The sequence below is a fragment of the Coregonus clupeaformis genome, unplaced genomic scaffold (genome assembly GCF_020615455.1).
Source record: "Coregonus clupeaformis isolate EN_2021a unplaced genomic scaffold, ASM2061545v1 scaf0014, whole genome shotgun sequence".
Lineage (NCBI taxonomy): Eukaryota > Metazoa > Chordata > Actinopteri > Salmoniformes > Salmonidae > Coregonus > Coregonus clupeaformis.
In genome coordinates this window covers 462678-478551 of record NW_025533469.1, presented here as the reverse complement: position 1 = coordinate 478551, position 15874 = coordinate 462678, and the positions used below count along the sequence as shown (strand labels likewise).

Sequence of the window (15874 nt, the reverse complement as noted above, 5' to 3'; positions counted from 1 at the left end):
GCTGCTCACCACATCAAGCCATCTCTGAACTGTACACTACCATCTGGCCCATAGAGACTAAAGGACTATACACTCTATGCTGCACACCACATCAAGCCATCTCTGAACTTTATACTACCATCTGGTCCATAGAGACTAAAGGACTATACACATCTATGCTGCTCACCACATCAAGCCATCTCTGAACTGTACACTACCATCTGGCCCATAGAGACTAAAGGACTATACACTCTGTCGCTGCACACCCACATCCAAGCCATCTCTGAACTGTACACTACCATCTGGTCCATAGAGACTAAAGGACTATACACTCTATGCTGCTCACCACATCAAGCCATCTCTGAACTGTACACTACCATCTGGTCCATAGAGACTAAAGGACTATACACTCTATGCTGCTCACCACACAATTCATCTCTGAACTGTACACTACCATCTGGTCCATAGAGACTAAAGGACTATACACTCTATGCTGCTCACCACACAATTCATCTCTGAACTGTACACTACCATCTGGTCCATAGAGACTAAAGGACTATGCCCTCTATGCTGCTCACCACATCAACAGGGTTGTAGTGGAGGTAAACTCTCTTACACACCTTTTCTTTGCAAAAATAGCATTTACTCAACTTTGTATTTTGTTCAGTCTCGTTTCCCACTTTTTTATGCGTACCCAGCATTAAGCCTAAATCCACCTCAGGAAACCAGGCCCAGGTTGGTCAGCATGATAAAGAATCATATCTCAGAGCCTGCTCTGTCTATTGAATGTCTGACTGACGACTTAACTTTATAATAGTTCTGTGTAGCCTAGACTTACCAGAGTCTGCCCGTCTTTCCTTCAAATCAACACATTTATCCTACGTCTAATGTTGCCGAGAAATGTGCGTACACAGTTTCAACAGCCATATTGTAACTGCGTAGGCTACAAACTTACTTTTCACTTTCATATGAGGAAAAGCGCACAACTTCTGACTGCACTGGTGTAGGATAATAATATGACAGAACCCGGTGAGTTTGTGATCCTTCTACTAAGTAGTAATACTGTCATTCAAGTATTTATTATCTTACTCTGTCCTTTAGAATAGATTATTGTTCAGAAATACTACATATTTTTTTATCTCTCCATATAGTGTTTTCTCCTCTGTCATCTCCTTTTATATAACAACAGTAACCAGAGGGTGGCGCTAACAGTCAGTTGCATGCGACAGCAGTAACTCATCACATTGTTTTGAATCTTGTACTTCTTCTTGTTACATTATTTTAGCTAAACATATAATTTACTTGAAACCAAATGTAGTTTAGCTTTTTTCCTTTAATGTGAATTCCTGTATGCCTATAATAAAGTGTAAACAGGCCTACAAATCCAAAAGGTTTTTAATTTGAGAATGTTCATTTGTATGCCTCAAATAATAAACTGTCTTAAATTATCTGATGATTAGTTGAATCAGGTGTGTAAATGCTGGGCAAGAACAAAAGGATTGAGAAACCCCTGAGATAAACATAAAACCCTATCATTTAAAAAAGCTCCTCCACCATCTTTACCAGACGTTTGACTGATAACATGTGATAACACTTTGAAAACTGCTGTCTGTCAGCAACTAAGCTCAAGTAGCAGTTCTACTAACTAGTAATATCTCATTCCAGGTATTCATTCTCTTACTCTGTCCATTAGAATAGACTATTGTTCAGAGAATACTTACTTTATTTTGTACTTCTCTCCAGACAGTGTTTTCTGCTCTGTCGTCTCAAAATGGATCCTGTACAAAAGAACAACTTTACTTTCTGTTTCAGCTCAACGGTCTCCCACCCTGATAATAAAGTGTTTTTTATTGGTATCTTCCACTAGATGGCAGTAAACACCTGCTGGTACTTTTCGTCCCATTGTCTGAAGAAGCCTATTGTGGTGAAACGTCAGGAGTAAATGTAAATGTATACCAACAGTGGACAATTCCCAGCAAAAGCATGGAGCTCCAACTCTCTAGTGGAGAATAGAGGAATTTTCCCCTTGGAGAATCAGAGTGGCTCACTGAAGAAAAACATATTGGAGAATAACAACAATCTCAATCTGAAGCTATAAAGAAAAAAGGGGGAATTCTTCTGAAAATCAGGAACACCATTCTTCCTCCTGCCCCACCTATTGTCCCTGTATGAATATTAGTTGGCATCTAATTGAAGAACATACTGCTTTATAGATCCCAGCCTGACAAACAATTGTTTGGGCCTTACTTTGAGCACTTTGCACTGTGCCTCCATTGAGTCTCCATGTGTCAAGCAGTACAGAGAAACGCCCTCTAGATGACAGCAGAGGCCTGCTCTTGGATCTACCCTGTCTAACCACCAGTTTAGTGATCGTGAATATGTCCATAGTACTTCACAACCGATTTGAGGCCTTGTCCAGCAATGTCCCATTGGGCTCAACCAAGCCGAGAGTGAGGTTCTAGAAAGAGGACTGACTTTCATACCAACTCCTAAACAGGTGGACTGCGGGTACTCCAGGAGGAATCTACACATTCTATCATAGAAGATTGAAGTTATTAGATCATTTTGATTATGAAACAGATTTTCCTCATATACTATTTCCAAACCCCTCACATTGGGAACCTCAGTTGGAGTCAGTGTCAGAAACTATACAGACTGTTATCACGTAGGGATGTGGCTTCCTTTTCACAATTCAGAATCCGACCTGTATATCAGCTTACTGTGGTCCTCTGTAGCTCAATTGGTAGAGCATGGCGCTTGTAACGCCAGGGTAGTGGGTTCGATCCCGGGACCACCCATACGTAAAAAATGTATGCGCACATGACTGTGTCGCTTTGGATAAAAGCGTCTGCTAAATGGCATATTATATATTTATTATTTAATCTTACAATACCTACTACCATACCCCGTTCAAAGGCACTTAAATATTTTGTCTTGCCTATTCACCATCTGAATGGCACATTTACACAATCCATGTCTCAATGCTAAAAAATCATTCATTAACCTCTCTCCTCCCCTTCATCTACACTGATTGAAGTTGATTTAACAACTTACATAAATAAGAGATCATAGCTTTCACCTGGATTCACCTTATCAATCTATGTCATGGAAAAAGCAGGTGTTCATAATGTTTTGTACACTCAGTGTATTAAAATATATGACATAAACAATTAAAAATAAGCAGATGCTTTACAGTATATTCTCAGATACACAAAATACATCTGGTTTCAGATCTAGAAGATTCTCATCTTCAATAGTAATATGATACATTTTTACCTGGGGTCAAAGGTCCCTGAACCATCACTAAAATGTATACGACGATCCATAGAGAAGTCACTCTTCATGGACAGATGACTGGGTACTGGAGAGACTGATCTCCGAATTTGGTTGGAGATTCTGGAAAACATAATAAATCCCCATGAAACTACATTTTAAAATATTTCAAAACTATATTCCAATAGATAAAATACATTACATGAAGCAATAAAATATATGCCATTACATAAAGCAAAAAACATACACTGAGTATACAAAACATTAAGAACACCTTCCTAATATTGAGTTGCACCTCCCTCTCTTTTGCCCTCAGAACAGCCTCAATTCGTCGGGCATGGACTCTACAAGGTGTCGGCGTCCCACAGGGGATGCTGGCCCATGTTGACTGCAATGCGTCCCACAGTTGTGTCAAAATGGCTGGATGTCCTTTGGGTAGTGGACCATTCTTGATACACACAGGAAACTTTTGAGCGTGATAAACCCAGCAGCGTTGCAGTTCTTGACAAAAACCTGTGTGCCTGGTACCTACTACCATACCCCGTTCAAAGGCACTTAAATCTTTTGTCTTACCTATTCACCATCTGAATGGCACATTTACACAATCCATGTCTCAATTGTTTCAAGGCTTAAAAATCATTCATTAACCTGTCTCCTCCCCTTCATCGACACTGATTGAAGTTGATTTAACAACTTACATGAGTTAGAGATCATATCTTTCACCTGGATTCACCTCATCAATCTATGTCACAGAAAAAGCTGGTGTTCCTAATGTTTTGTACACTCAGTGTACATAACGCATTAAAATATATGCCATTACATAAAGCATTAAATTATGTGACATTACACAAAGCATTTAAATATATGCCATTACATAAAGCAACAAACAAACAGTGTAAAAAACATTAAGAACACCCTCCTAATATTGAGTTGCAACCCCCCCTACCAGTCTCCTCCCCTGCATCTACACTGACTGAAGTGGATTTAACAAGTGTAACTTACTTGTAACATTGTCACATTGGCCTACTGATTCACTTCCTCATCTCAGTTCCACTTTAATCCTTAAGAGTCTATTCATACACATACTTTATAATATGTCCATATATAGTTATAATCTGTTCTAGGAACATCTACCCAAAATATTACACCTTCTTTATTACTTCACCAAACAGACACTACATGATCAAAAGTATGTGGACAACATCTCATTACACCTGCTGGTCCAACATCTCATTACACCTGCTGGTCCAACATATCATTACACCTGCTGGCCAACATCTCATTACACCTACTGGTCTAACATCTCATTACACCTGCTCGGTCAACATCTCATTACACCTGCTGGTCCAATATCTCATTACACCTGCTGCTCCAACATCTCATTACACCTGCTGGTCCAACATCTCATTACACCTGCTGGTTCAACATCTCATTACACCTGCTGGTCCAACATCTCATTACACCTGACTGGTCCAACATCTCATTACACCTGCTGGTCCAACATCTCATTACACCTACTGGTCCAACATCTCATTACACTTACTGCTCCAACATCTCATTACACCTGCTGGTCCAACATCTCATTACACCTGCTGGTCCAACATCTCATTACACATGCTGGTGCAACATCTCATTCCAAAAATCATGGCCATTAATATGGAGTTGGTTCCCCCTTTGCTGCTATAACAGCCTCCACTCTTCTGGGAAGGCTTTCCACTAGATGTTGGAACATTGCTGTGAGGACTTGCTTCCATTCAGCAACAAGATAATTAGTGAGGTTGGGCACTGATGTTGGGCGATTAGGGGCTCTGCTCGCAGTAGGCATTCCAAAGGTGTTCGATGGGGTTGAGGTCAGGCTCTGTGCAGGCCAGTCAAGTTCTTCCCGTTCAAACCATTTCTGTATGGACCTTACTTTGTGCACAGAATCGTCTAGAATGTCATTGTATGCGGTAGCGTCACAAATGGGTCTTCCAAATGGACAATGACTCCAAGCATACTTCCAAAGTTGTGGCAAAAATGGCTTAAGGACAACAAAGTCAAGGTATTGGAGTGGCCATCACAAAGCCCCTGACCTCAATCCTATAGAAAATGTGTGGGCAGAACTGAAAATGCGTGTGCGGGCACAGAGGCCTACAAACCTGACTCAGTTACACCAGCTCTGCTCAGGAGAATGGGCCAAAATTCACCCAACTTACTGTGGGAATCGTGTGGAAGGCTACCCGAAACGTTTGACCCAAGTTAAACAATTTAAAGGCAATGCTACCAAATACTAATTGAGTGTATGTAAACTTTTGACCCACTGGGAATGTGATGAAAGACATTTCACATTCTTAAATAAAGTAGTGATCCTAACTGACCTAAGACAGGGAATTCTTACTAGGATTAAATGTCAGGAATTGTGAAAAACTGAGTTTAAATGTATTTGGCTAAGGTGTATGTAAACTTCCGACTTCAACTGTAGATTGTAATATGTATTTTTCTGGCTTGTCTTCCCCAGTGATTTGACCCACGCCTCCTACTGCTTCATTATGTGACTTGTTGCGCATTTCTACTCCTGAAACTATTCAGGCTTGCCATAACAAAGGGGTTGAATACTTACTGATTCAAGACATTTCAGCTTTTCATTTTTAATTACATTTGTAAGACTTCGTAAACATAATTCCATTTTGACATTATGGGGTGTTGTGTGTAGGCCAGTGACCAAATAAAATCTGAATTTTATGCATTTTAAATTCAGGCTTTAACATAACAAAATGTGGAAAAAGTCAAGGGTGTGAATACTTTCTGAAGGCACATTTATATACCTAAAATCCGGCAAATTGAGAGCTCTCCACTAAAGTTTTACAAACAATAAAAACCTTGGGGCGCCCGAAAATATTATGAAAAAGTTTGGTCCTTGGACACAGAGGGGTTAAACACTAAGTTACCGTCCATCTAGTGAAGAGAGGAGAACCGGACAGAGGGAGCGTAGGCCAGCATCCGTCAACGAGAGGAGAAGCCCTCCACCGGTATTTAACAGGTGGAAGAAACAACCCGGGAGCTCCATCGGTCCACAAGAAATGCAGGCAGCCGGTGATGATGTAGTGGTAGCTAGGATAACTAGGATGCTGCTGGTAGAGTAGTTAGCTTGCTGGGCTGTACCGACCAAGCTTGGCTAACTAGGCAGGTCGTTCGTCTGTCCCTCGAGGATGATGACGAATCCGGTGAACCACACAATTAAACAAGGATAGCGAGTGAAAAGGATCTGTAGCTACACTCATAAAATAAATAAATCCAGTAATATGAGATCTGTATGTAAAACATTTACCTTTGAATTTAGCAGATGTTTTTGTCCAGGGCCTGTATCCCAAGGTCATCTTAAGGCCTAAGTTAATCGTTAGAACCTTCGTAGGCGCATTGTTAAATCTCTGAGCTGTTTCCCAAAACCATCGTTATTAACGTTGCACTTGAAAACAGCTCATATTCTAACTCCCCTGCCTCAGACCACTTGTAGAACAGCCAAGTGCGTCGTTAGATGCTTTGCCCTCCCGTACACTTTATACACAGAATATCTCCGCTAAACATAGAATCACATGGTTTATCCATCTCTCTGTGACCGCAGATGAATTCAGAACAAAGTTGACTACAAATACAAAGTTGCAAAACAAGGGACTTATACAAATTTGCTTCAAATGAAAACAGAGATGACTGCATTAAAATATAAACAGTAGGCTATAGGCCTATTTCAATCATATTGGAATATATTCAATGTTCAATATATTTAGTTTTATTTTGCTACTTGTAGGCTACTGTCTGTAATTTGTCTCAATATATTTCATGATGTGTAGCCTAACATGTGCGTAATGATGTGCCAAATCTGTGATTTAGTGCATTTTTATTGTGTAAGCACTAGAATAAACTACCTCAATATTTTCGGCCCCGTAGCTAGTAATATCTTTCTAGAAGCTGATCCGTGGTCAGTATTGTGAAATAATTATAATGTTAAGGAAAGATTTTAATGGAGAAAACTGATCGCAGAGCAGCGCTCCCCTTCTTCGATCCTATCAGATACCGATACATGCTCCACCGGACGTGATACCTTGTCATGCTGCTGATCCAGTTTCTGCTGGTCTGCCTGCGGATCTGGAACTCTGACCTGTTCACCGAACGTGCGACCTTGTCCCAAACCTGCTGTTTCGAACCCTCTCTCTCTCTCCCTCTCCTTCTCTCTCCTACCACACCTGCTGTCTTGACCTCTGAATGCTTGGCTATGAAAAGCCAACTGACATTTTCTCCTGAGGTGCTGACGTGTTGCACCCTCTATAACCACAGTGATTATTATTTGACCCTGTTGGTCATCTATGAACATTTGAAAATGTTGAAGAACGATCTGGCCTTAATGGCCATGTGCTGTATATAATCTCCCCCAGCACAGCCAGAAGAGGACTGGCCACCCCTCAGAGCCTGGTTCCTCTCTAGGTTTCTTCCTAGGTTCCTGCCTTTCCAGGGAGTTTTTCCTAGCCACCGTGCTTCTACATCTGCATTGCTTGCTCTTTGTGTTTTTTTTTTTTACTGTGGTCCTCTGTAGCTCAATTGGTAGAGCATGGCGCTTGTAACACCAGGGTAGTGGGTTCGATCCCTGGGACCACCCATACATAAAAATGTATGCTCACATGACTGTAAGTCGCTTTGGATAAAAGCATCTGCTAAATGGCATATTATTATTATTATTATTATTATTATTATATAATTACAACCCCAAGAACACCATCCCAACCGTGAAGCATGGAGGTGGAAACATCATTCTTTGGGGATGCTTTTCTGCAAAGGGGACAGGACGACCTGCACCGTATTGAGGGAGAATGGATGGGGCCATGTATCGCGAGATCTTGGCCAACAACCTCCTTCCCTCAGTAAGAGCATTGAAGATGGGTCATGGCTGGGTCTTCCAGCATGATCCGAAACACACAACCAGGGCAACTAAGGAATGGCTCCGTAAGAAGCATCTCAAGGTCCTGGAGTGGCCTAGCCAGTCTCCAGACCTGAACCCAATAGAAAATCTTTGGAGGGAGCTGAAAGTCCGTATTGCCCAGCGACAGCCCCGAAACCTGAAGGATCTGGAGAAGGTCTGTATTTTTTTATTTTATTTTTATTTCACCTTTATTTAACCAGGTAAGCCAGTTGAGAACAAGTTCTCATTTATAACTGCGACCTGGCCAAGATAAAGCAAAGCGATGCGATAAAAACAACAACAACACGAGTTACATATGGGGTAAAAACAAAACATAAAGTCAAAATGCAACAGAAAATATATATACAGTGTGTGCAAATGTAGTAAGTTATGGAGGTAAGGCAATAAATAGGCCATAGTGCAAAATAATTACAATTAGTATTAACACTGGAATGATAGATGTGCAAGAGATGATGTGCAAATAGAGACACTGGGGTGCAAATGAGCAAAATAAATAACAATATGGGGATGAGGTAGTTGGGTGGGCTAATTTCAGATGGGCTGTGTACAGGTGCAGTGGTTGACGTAAGCTGCTCTGACAACTGATGCTTAAAGTTAGTGAGGGAGATAAGAGTCTCAGCTTCAGAGATTTTTGCAGTTCGTTCCAGTCATTGGCAGCAGAGAACTTAACCCTAATTGCTCCTGTAAGTCGCTCTGGATAAGAGCGTCTGCTAAATGACTAAAATGTAAATGTAAGCTCAAAAGTATTGTGGAGCTCCTGCTCCTTAATATAAACAGTACCGGCACCCAAAATGAGTATTGGCACCTATTTCAGTCCAAGTAAAGCACTGAATTAGATAATTGAACAAGAAAAAAAATATTTTTTGAGAATAAAGATATTGCCAGAACTGTCAACACTAACTTTTGTGTCTGTGCTCTATATTACTACTAGCAGATTCAGGAAAGTTTGAGGCCGGTAACATCAACAGTGAGGAGAAACCCAGCCTGCCTCTCTCCTTCCACACTGAGTCCAAACATACAGTCACTGGGTCCTGATTGTGACAGTGGAGCCCAGTTTGCATCCGCAATATCCAGAGACTGGCATCAGTGAAGCTGGAAGATTGCAGTCAAACACTGGAGCTTAATGTCAACATTAAAGATGAAGAAGAGGAGGAGAAGATTGGGAAATCTGTTTCTCAGGGTAAGAGCAGATTCTATCTAATTAAGTTTGTTGGACATGATTTGGAAAGGCACAAACCTGTCTATGTACAGTGCATTCGGAAAGTATTCAGACCCCTTGACTTTTTTGAGATTTTGTTACGTTACAGCCTTATTGTAAAATGGATTAAATAGTTGTTTTCCCTCATCAATCTACTCACAATACCCCCATAATGATAAAGCCCAAACTGGTTTTTGTTCAATTGTTGCAAAAACAACATCTGAACGATCACATTTACAAAATGTCTTTCTACTCTGCGAGTGTCTAGACCAGGGTTCTTCAATTCCGGTTCTGGAGGCCGAAACACCTCTGTTTTTCATCCTCTCCTTCTAATCAGGGGCTAATTCAGACCTTGGACACCAGGTGAGTGCAATTAACTACCAAGTAGAAATAAAAACAGAAGTGTTTGGACCCTCCAGGACCGGAATTGAAGAACCCTGGTCTAAACCATGATCACCTTGATCTCATTCATCTCAGTCTCATTGCAAAGGGTGTTTATTATAATACTTCTGTAAACAATATATTTTTGTAGTTTTTAATACATTTGCAAAAATGTCTAAGAACTTCTTTTCACTTTTTCATTATGGGGTATTGTGTGTAGATTGATGAGGAATTGTTTTATTTGATTCATTTCGGAAGAGGGCTGTAACGTAACAAATTGTGGAAAGAATCAAGGGGTCTGAGTACTTTCCTAATGCACTGTACATATCCAAAAGTGGACCTAGAAGTTTGTCCTTAAATATCTATTGGGAGCCCATCTGGACCTTCCGCTTAACCTCCCCTTCATATCGAAAATAGCATCAGATTTTTCAACACCATCCAATTCCTTTTCCAGATCCAATTTAGTGTCTTCTGAAGTAGAGGGAAAATCAAGACCTGACTAGTTCAGTTCTCCAGGAGATTCAGAGTTGTAAAGTGTGTTGTAGTAGGAAGCAAATGTTTGGTTTATTTCACAGGATCCATTGATAATTGTCCTTGTAAATTATGAATTGCATTAAAGGCTGAATTTGACTTCTTAATGTGCCAGGCCAGCAATTTACCAGGTTTTTCACCTTGATCATAGGACTGTTTCCAGCCTAGTTAAGCTGTTTGCAGCCTTAGAGGTGGGAAGTTCTTCATACTGAGCTTTAAGACCAAATCATTCCTTGTTTACTTCTACTGAGTTATCCAATTCTCTGATTTTGCTGTCCATCTCTCATTTTCTGATTTTTATTTGATTTTAAACTGGTAAACTCCTGAGTGGCGCAGTGGTCTAAGGCACTGCATCGCAGTGCTAACTGTGCCACTAGAGATCCTGGTTCGAATCCAGGCTCTGCTGTAGCCGGCCGCAACCGGGAGACCAATGGGGCGGCGCACAATTGGCCCAGGGTAGGGGAGGGAATGGCTGGCAGGGATGTAGCGTTGATAGAGCATGGCGTTTGCAATGCCAGGGTTGTGGGTTCGATTCCCACGGGGGGCCAGTATAAAAAAATATGTATTCACTAACTGTAAGTCGCTCTGGATAAGAGCGTCTGCTAAATGACTAAAATGTAAATGTAACTGGAAGGAATGGCGGCCAAAGGAGGTGTTGGCTTTGGGGATGTCCAGTGAGATATACCCGCTGGAGCACATACTACGGGTGGGTGTTGCTATGGTGACCAATGAGCTAAGATAAGGCGGGGATTTGCGTAGCAGTGATTTATAGATGGCCTGGAACCAGTGGGTTTGGCGACGAATATGTAGTGAGGACCAGCCAACAAGAGCGTACAGGTCACAGTGGTGGGTAGTGTATGGGGCTTTGGTGACAAAACGGATGGCACTGTGATAGACTACATCCAATTTGCTGAGTAGAGTGTTGGAGGCTATTTTGTAAATGACATCGCCGAAGTCAAGGATCGGTAGGATAGTCAGTTTTACGAGGGCATGTTTGGCAGCATGAGTGAAGGAGGCTTTGTTGCAAAATAGGATGGAGGTTTGGGCCAAAATCCCTGCTGCAGTGTGTGCAAACCAGGTCAAGACCTACAGGAAACGTATGATCTCTGTAATTGCAAACAAAGGTTTCTGTACAAAATATTAAGTTCTGCTTTTCTGATGTATCAAATACTTGTGTCATGCAATAAAATGCAATTAATTACTTAAAAATCATACAATGTGATTTTTGGATTTTGTTTTAGATTCCGTCTCTCACAGTTGAAGTGTACCTATGATAAAAATTACAGACCTCTACATGCTTTGTAAGTAGGAAAACCTGCAAAATCGGCATTGTATCAAATACTTGTTCTCCCCACTGTATATATATATATATATATATATATATATATATATATAGTTAACTAAATGTGTGGTGTTTTTGGTTTATGTCAGTTTCATTGTTTGTTATGCTATAAATTGTTATGTTATGGTTGTAAGTGGTAAAATGAACTAGAAAATGTCATATTTTGAAATTCTGAGTAATTACTACTTTAGTAAGGATATACTTTATTCAGTACTACTGCAGTTACTAAATAATTCCAATAGAGAGCAGCGTAAGACCACGAATGACATTTCAGAAGGTTAGTTTAGTTTTCTCCTGGATACACCACCACTACCCCTCACAGGAAAACTCCTGCACACGCTTTTACTGTCCCTTTCACACTGCTAACGCCAAGAGGAGCGACTGAAAAAAGCATTTAACAGATTACTGTGAAATAATATAATGATGATTCATGTTTATTATTACCTGTTTTTATGCTCATGTTTTGAAATTATACTTCATTACTATAACAATTATCAATAAGCCTGAACATTAATTTAGTCACCTCTGGTTGAGAAAACGTATTTTCCTGGTACATTCATTGTCAGATTCATCAACCAGCAGCAAGAACTCTGCCTTCTAGCACAAGCGAGGGGCATGTTGAGGTACATTTGCTAACCGCGAGGGTTGCATGATGTAATTTATTGGCGGATGGAAGATGCACTCTTGTCTTATCTATTCCGAGGTTGTTTAATCGCAATATTAGATATTTAAAAATGCATGTATACTAGGGTTGAGGTTGGAGCATCTGACTAGTGATTATTTACCCGGGTTCAACACCTGCTATAGTCACTATTTAATTGCTCTTCCAAAAGCATCAAAGGCCTAATACGAGATATATAGCTAGCTAAAGTAATGAGTGACCATTTTAGAAAATCATGGGACATATAGTATTTGGTTGCATGCTATTTTATGTCAATCATATTGCTGCTTGTAGCCTATAACTGATGCTTCGTGGTCTTATTGGAAATATTTAGCAATTAAAAGTTATTAATTCACGTACAGACGTTGAGGCAGCTGAGAAATAAAGTGTATTAGATCAGTCTCAAACCTGCCCCACGCCAATTGCTGGACTTTCACACAGAGGTTACTAGGTCACCCAATTCAAACCACATTTGAAAAAATAAAACAAATGTCTTATTTATCAAGTGTTCTGTCTTGCAATTATACATATAATAAAATAACAACAAAATAATCAAAACGCTATTTAATACTACATTTGTATTTACTAAGATAATATTATTACTAAAATAGTTTCTAAAAAGTGTTCTAGGCTACCCTACCCTAGAATTAGGGGGTTAGGGGTTACGGCTAAAACAGGATATACAGTGAGGGAAAAAGTATTTGATCCCCTGCTGATTTTGTACGTTTGCCCACTGACAAAGACATGATCAGTCCATAATTTTAATGGTAGGTTTATTTGAACAGTGAGAGACAGAATAACAACAAAAAAATCCAGCAAAACGCATGTCATAAATGTTATAAATTAATTTGCATTTTAATGAGGGAAATAAGTATTTGACCCCGTCTCAATCAGAAAGATTTCTGGCTCCCAGGTGTCTTTTATACAGGTAACGAGCTGAGATTAGGAGCACACTCTTAAAGGGAGTGCTCCTAATCTCAGTTTGTTACCTGTATAAAAGACACCTGTCCACAGAAGCAATCAATCAATCAGATTCCAAACTCTCCACCATGGCCAAGACCAAAGAGCTCTCCAAGGATGTCAGGGACAAGATTGTAGACCTACACAAGGCTGGAATGGGCTACAAGACCATCACCAAGCAGCTTGGTGAGAAGGTGACAACAGTTGGTGTGATTATTCGCAAATGGAAGAAACACAAAAGCACTGTCAATCTCCCTCGGCCTGGGGGCTCCATGCAAGATCTCACCTCGTGGAGTTGCATTGATCATGAGAACGGTGAGGAATCAGCCCAGAACTGCATGGGAGGATCTTGTCAATGATCTCAAGGCATCTGGGACCATAGTCACCAAGAAAACAATTGGTAACACACTACGCCGTGAAGGACTGAAATCCTGCAGCGCCCGCAAGGTCCCCTGCTCAAGAAAGCACATATACAGGCCCGTCTGAAGTTTGCCAATGAACATCTGAATGATTCAGAGGAGAACTGGGTGAAAGTGTTGTGGTCAGATGAGACCAAAATCGAGCTCTTTGCCATCAACTCAACTTGCCGTGTTTGGAGGAGGAGGAATGCTGCCTATGACCTCTAGAACACCATCCCCACCGTCCAAACTTTGAGGTGGAAACATTATGCTTTGGGGGTGTTTTTTCTGCTAAGGGGACAGGACAACTTCACCGCATCAAAGGGACGATGGACGGGGCCATGTACTGTCAAATCTTGGGTGAGAACCTCCTTCCCTCAGCCAGGGGTGTTGAAAATGTGTTGTGGATGTGTATTCCAGCATGACAATGATCCAAAACACACGGCCAAGGCAACAAAGGAGTGGCTCAAGAAGAAGCACATTAAGGTCCTGGAGTGGCCTAGCCAGTCTCCAGACCTTAATCCCATAGAAAATCTGTGGAGGGGAGCTGAAGGTTCAAGTTGCAAAACGTCATCCTCGAAACCTTAATGACTTGGAGAAGATCTGCAAAGAGGAGTTGGACAAAAAATGTGTGCAAACCTGGTGGCCAAGTACAAGAAATGTCTGACCTCTGTGATTGCCAACAAGGGTTTTACCACCAAGTACTAAGTCATGTTTTGCAGAGGGGTCAAATATTATTTCCCTCATTAAAATGCAAATCAATTTATAACATTTTTGACATGCGTTTTTCTGGATTTTTTTGTTGTTATTCTGTCTCTCACTGTTCAAATAAACCTACCATTAAAATTATAGACTGATCATGTCTTTGTCAGTGGGCAAACGTACAAAATCAACAGGGGATCAAATACTTTTTTCCCTCACTGTAAGTAGGGTAAGAGTTTCTGTATAGCACTTTGTGACATCTGCTGGTGTAAAAAGAGCTTTATAAATACATTTGATTGATTGTTAGGTTTAGGGTTTATATGGCAAAAAACAGTATGGGTTTATGGCACTCTTGCTCCTCCCTGTGGCCGTATGTGGGTACTACATAACTCATTCATGACACTTGCTAGGCTCATAATCTGAGGTAGCAACTGAGGTAGTCTTCTGGCTGTTTAAAACGGCCACATCTTGAAAAAGAGGACAGGGACATGCGTTTTGTTTAGATTGTACACTTTTTTCATTAAACAAATATGGTTAACCATGACCAGAACATTTTTAATGATTGATAGCTATCCGCCAGCCATCGCCTCTTAAACGGTGTCTCACCTCACTGTTGGTGCCCACAACATGTACTCAGGTGAACAGTGTATGCGCTCACCAAGTAGCCATAACCTTGTTAATAATAAGTTACCTGAGGTAAACCTACAGGGTTAACGCTCACCAAGTAGCCGTAACCTTGTTAATAATAAGTTACCTGAGGTTAACCTACAGGGTTAACGCAGGCAGGTCTCATTGATAACAATAGTGAAGCTGGCATTGTGACGCAGAACAATGGGCTGGGAATAGAACGTTCTGAAGGCGAGTCGGGTGTCACGGAGCTCAATAGAACTAATAGGAGCTGGTAGGGTGAAAAATGCCCTAAAATAAGGCCTGTTTTTTTCGATTGACTTCATAACCAGGGACAGAGAAGGTAATATTATGAAACTGGGCTCCATGGCGGATGCAATGAACAAATTTTTTCTGAAATAAACGTTGTAAAAAATGTCACTTGAGGCGCCCCGAAAATAATATTCAAAAGTTCAGTCCTTGGACACAGAGGGGTTAAACGGTAAAGTTACCGTCCATCTAGTGAAGAGAGGAGAACCGGACAGAGGGAGCATAGGTAGCCAGCATCCGTCAACGAGAGAGGGAGAAGCCCTCCACGGTATTTAACAGGTGGTAGAAACAACCCGGGAGCTCCATCGGTCCACAAGAAATGCAGGCAGCCGGTGATGATGTAGTGGTAGCTAGGATAACTAGGATGCTGCTGGTAGAGTAGCTAGCTTAGCTAGCTGTACCGACTAGCTTGGCTAGCTAGCAGGTCGTTCGTCTGTCCGTCAAGGATGATGACGAATCCGGTGAACCACAAGATGAAACAAGTATAGTGAGTGAAAAGGATCTGGCTACACTCATACTGTCACTGACCATTACGCAAAAAAGCAAATTGAACAATAAACTT

General features: G+C 40.9%; 1 long non-coding RNA gene across 1 annotated transcript in view; it reads right to left on the bottom strand.

The window, feature by feature from the left end:
* The window catches only part of LOC123483041, a 35100-nt gene that overhangs the window by 16645 nt on the left and 2581 nt on the right, over positions 1-15874 (bottom strand). Inside the window, exons 2-3 of the long non-coding RNA XR_006658039.1 lie at positions 3256-3375; positions 1701-1757 (exon numbers count right to left, since the gene is read on the bottom strand). This is a non-coding gene — a long non-coding RNA (uncharacterized LOC123483041). The remainder of the gene's footprint in view (positions 1-1700; positions 1758-3255; positions 3376-15874) is intronic.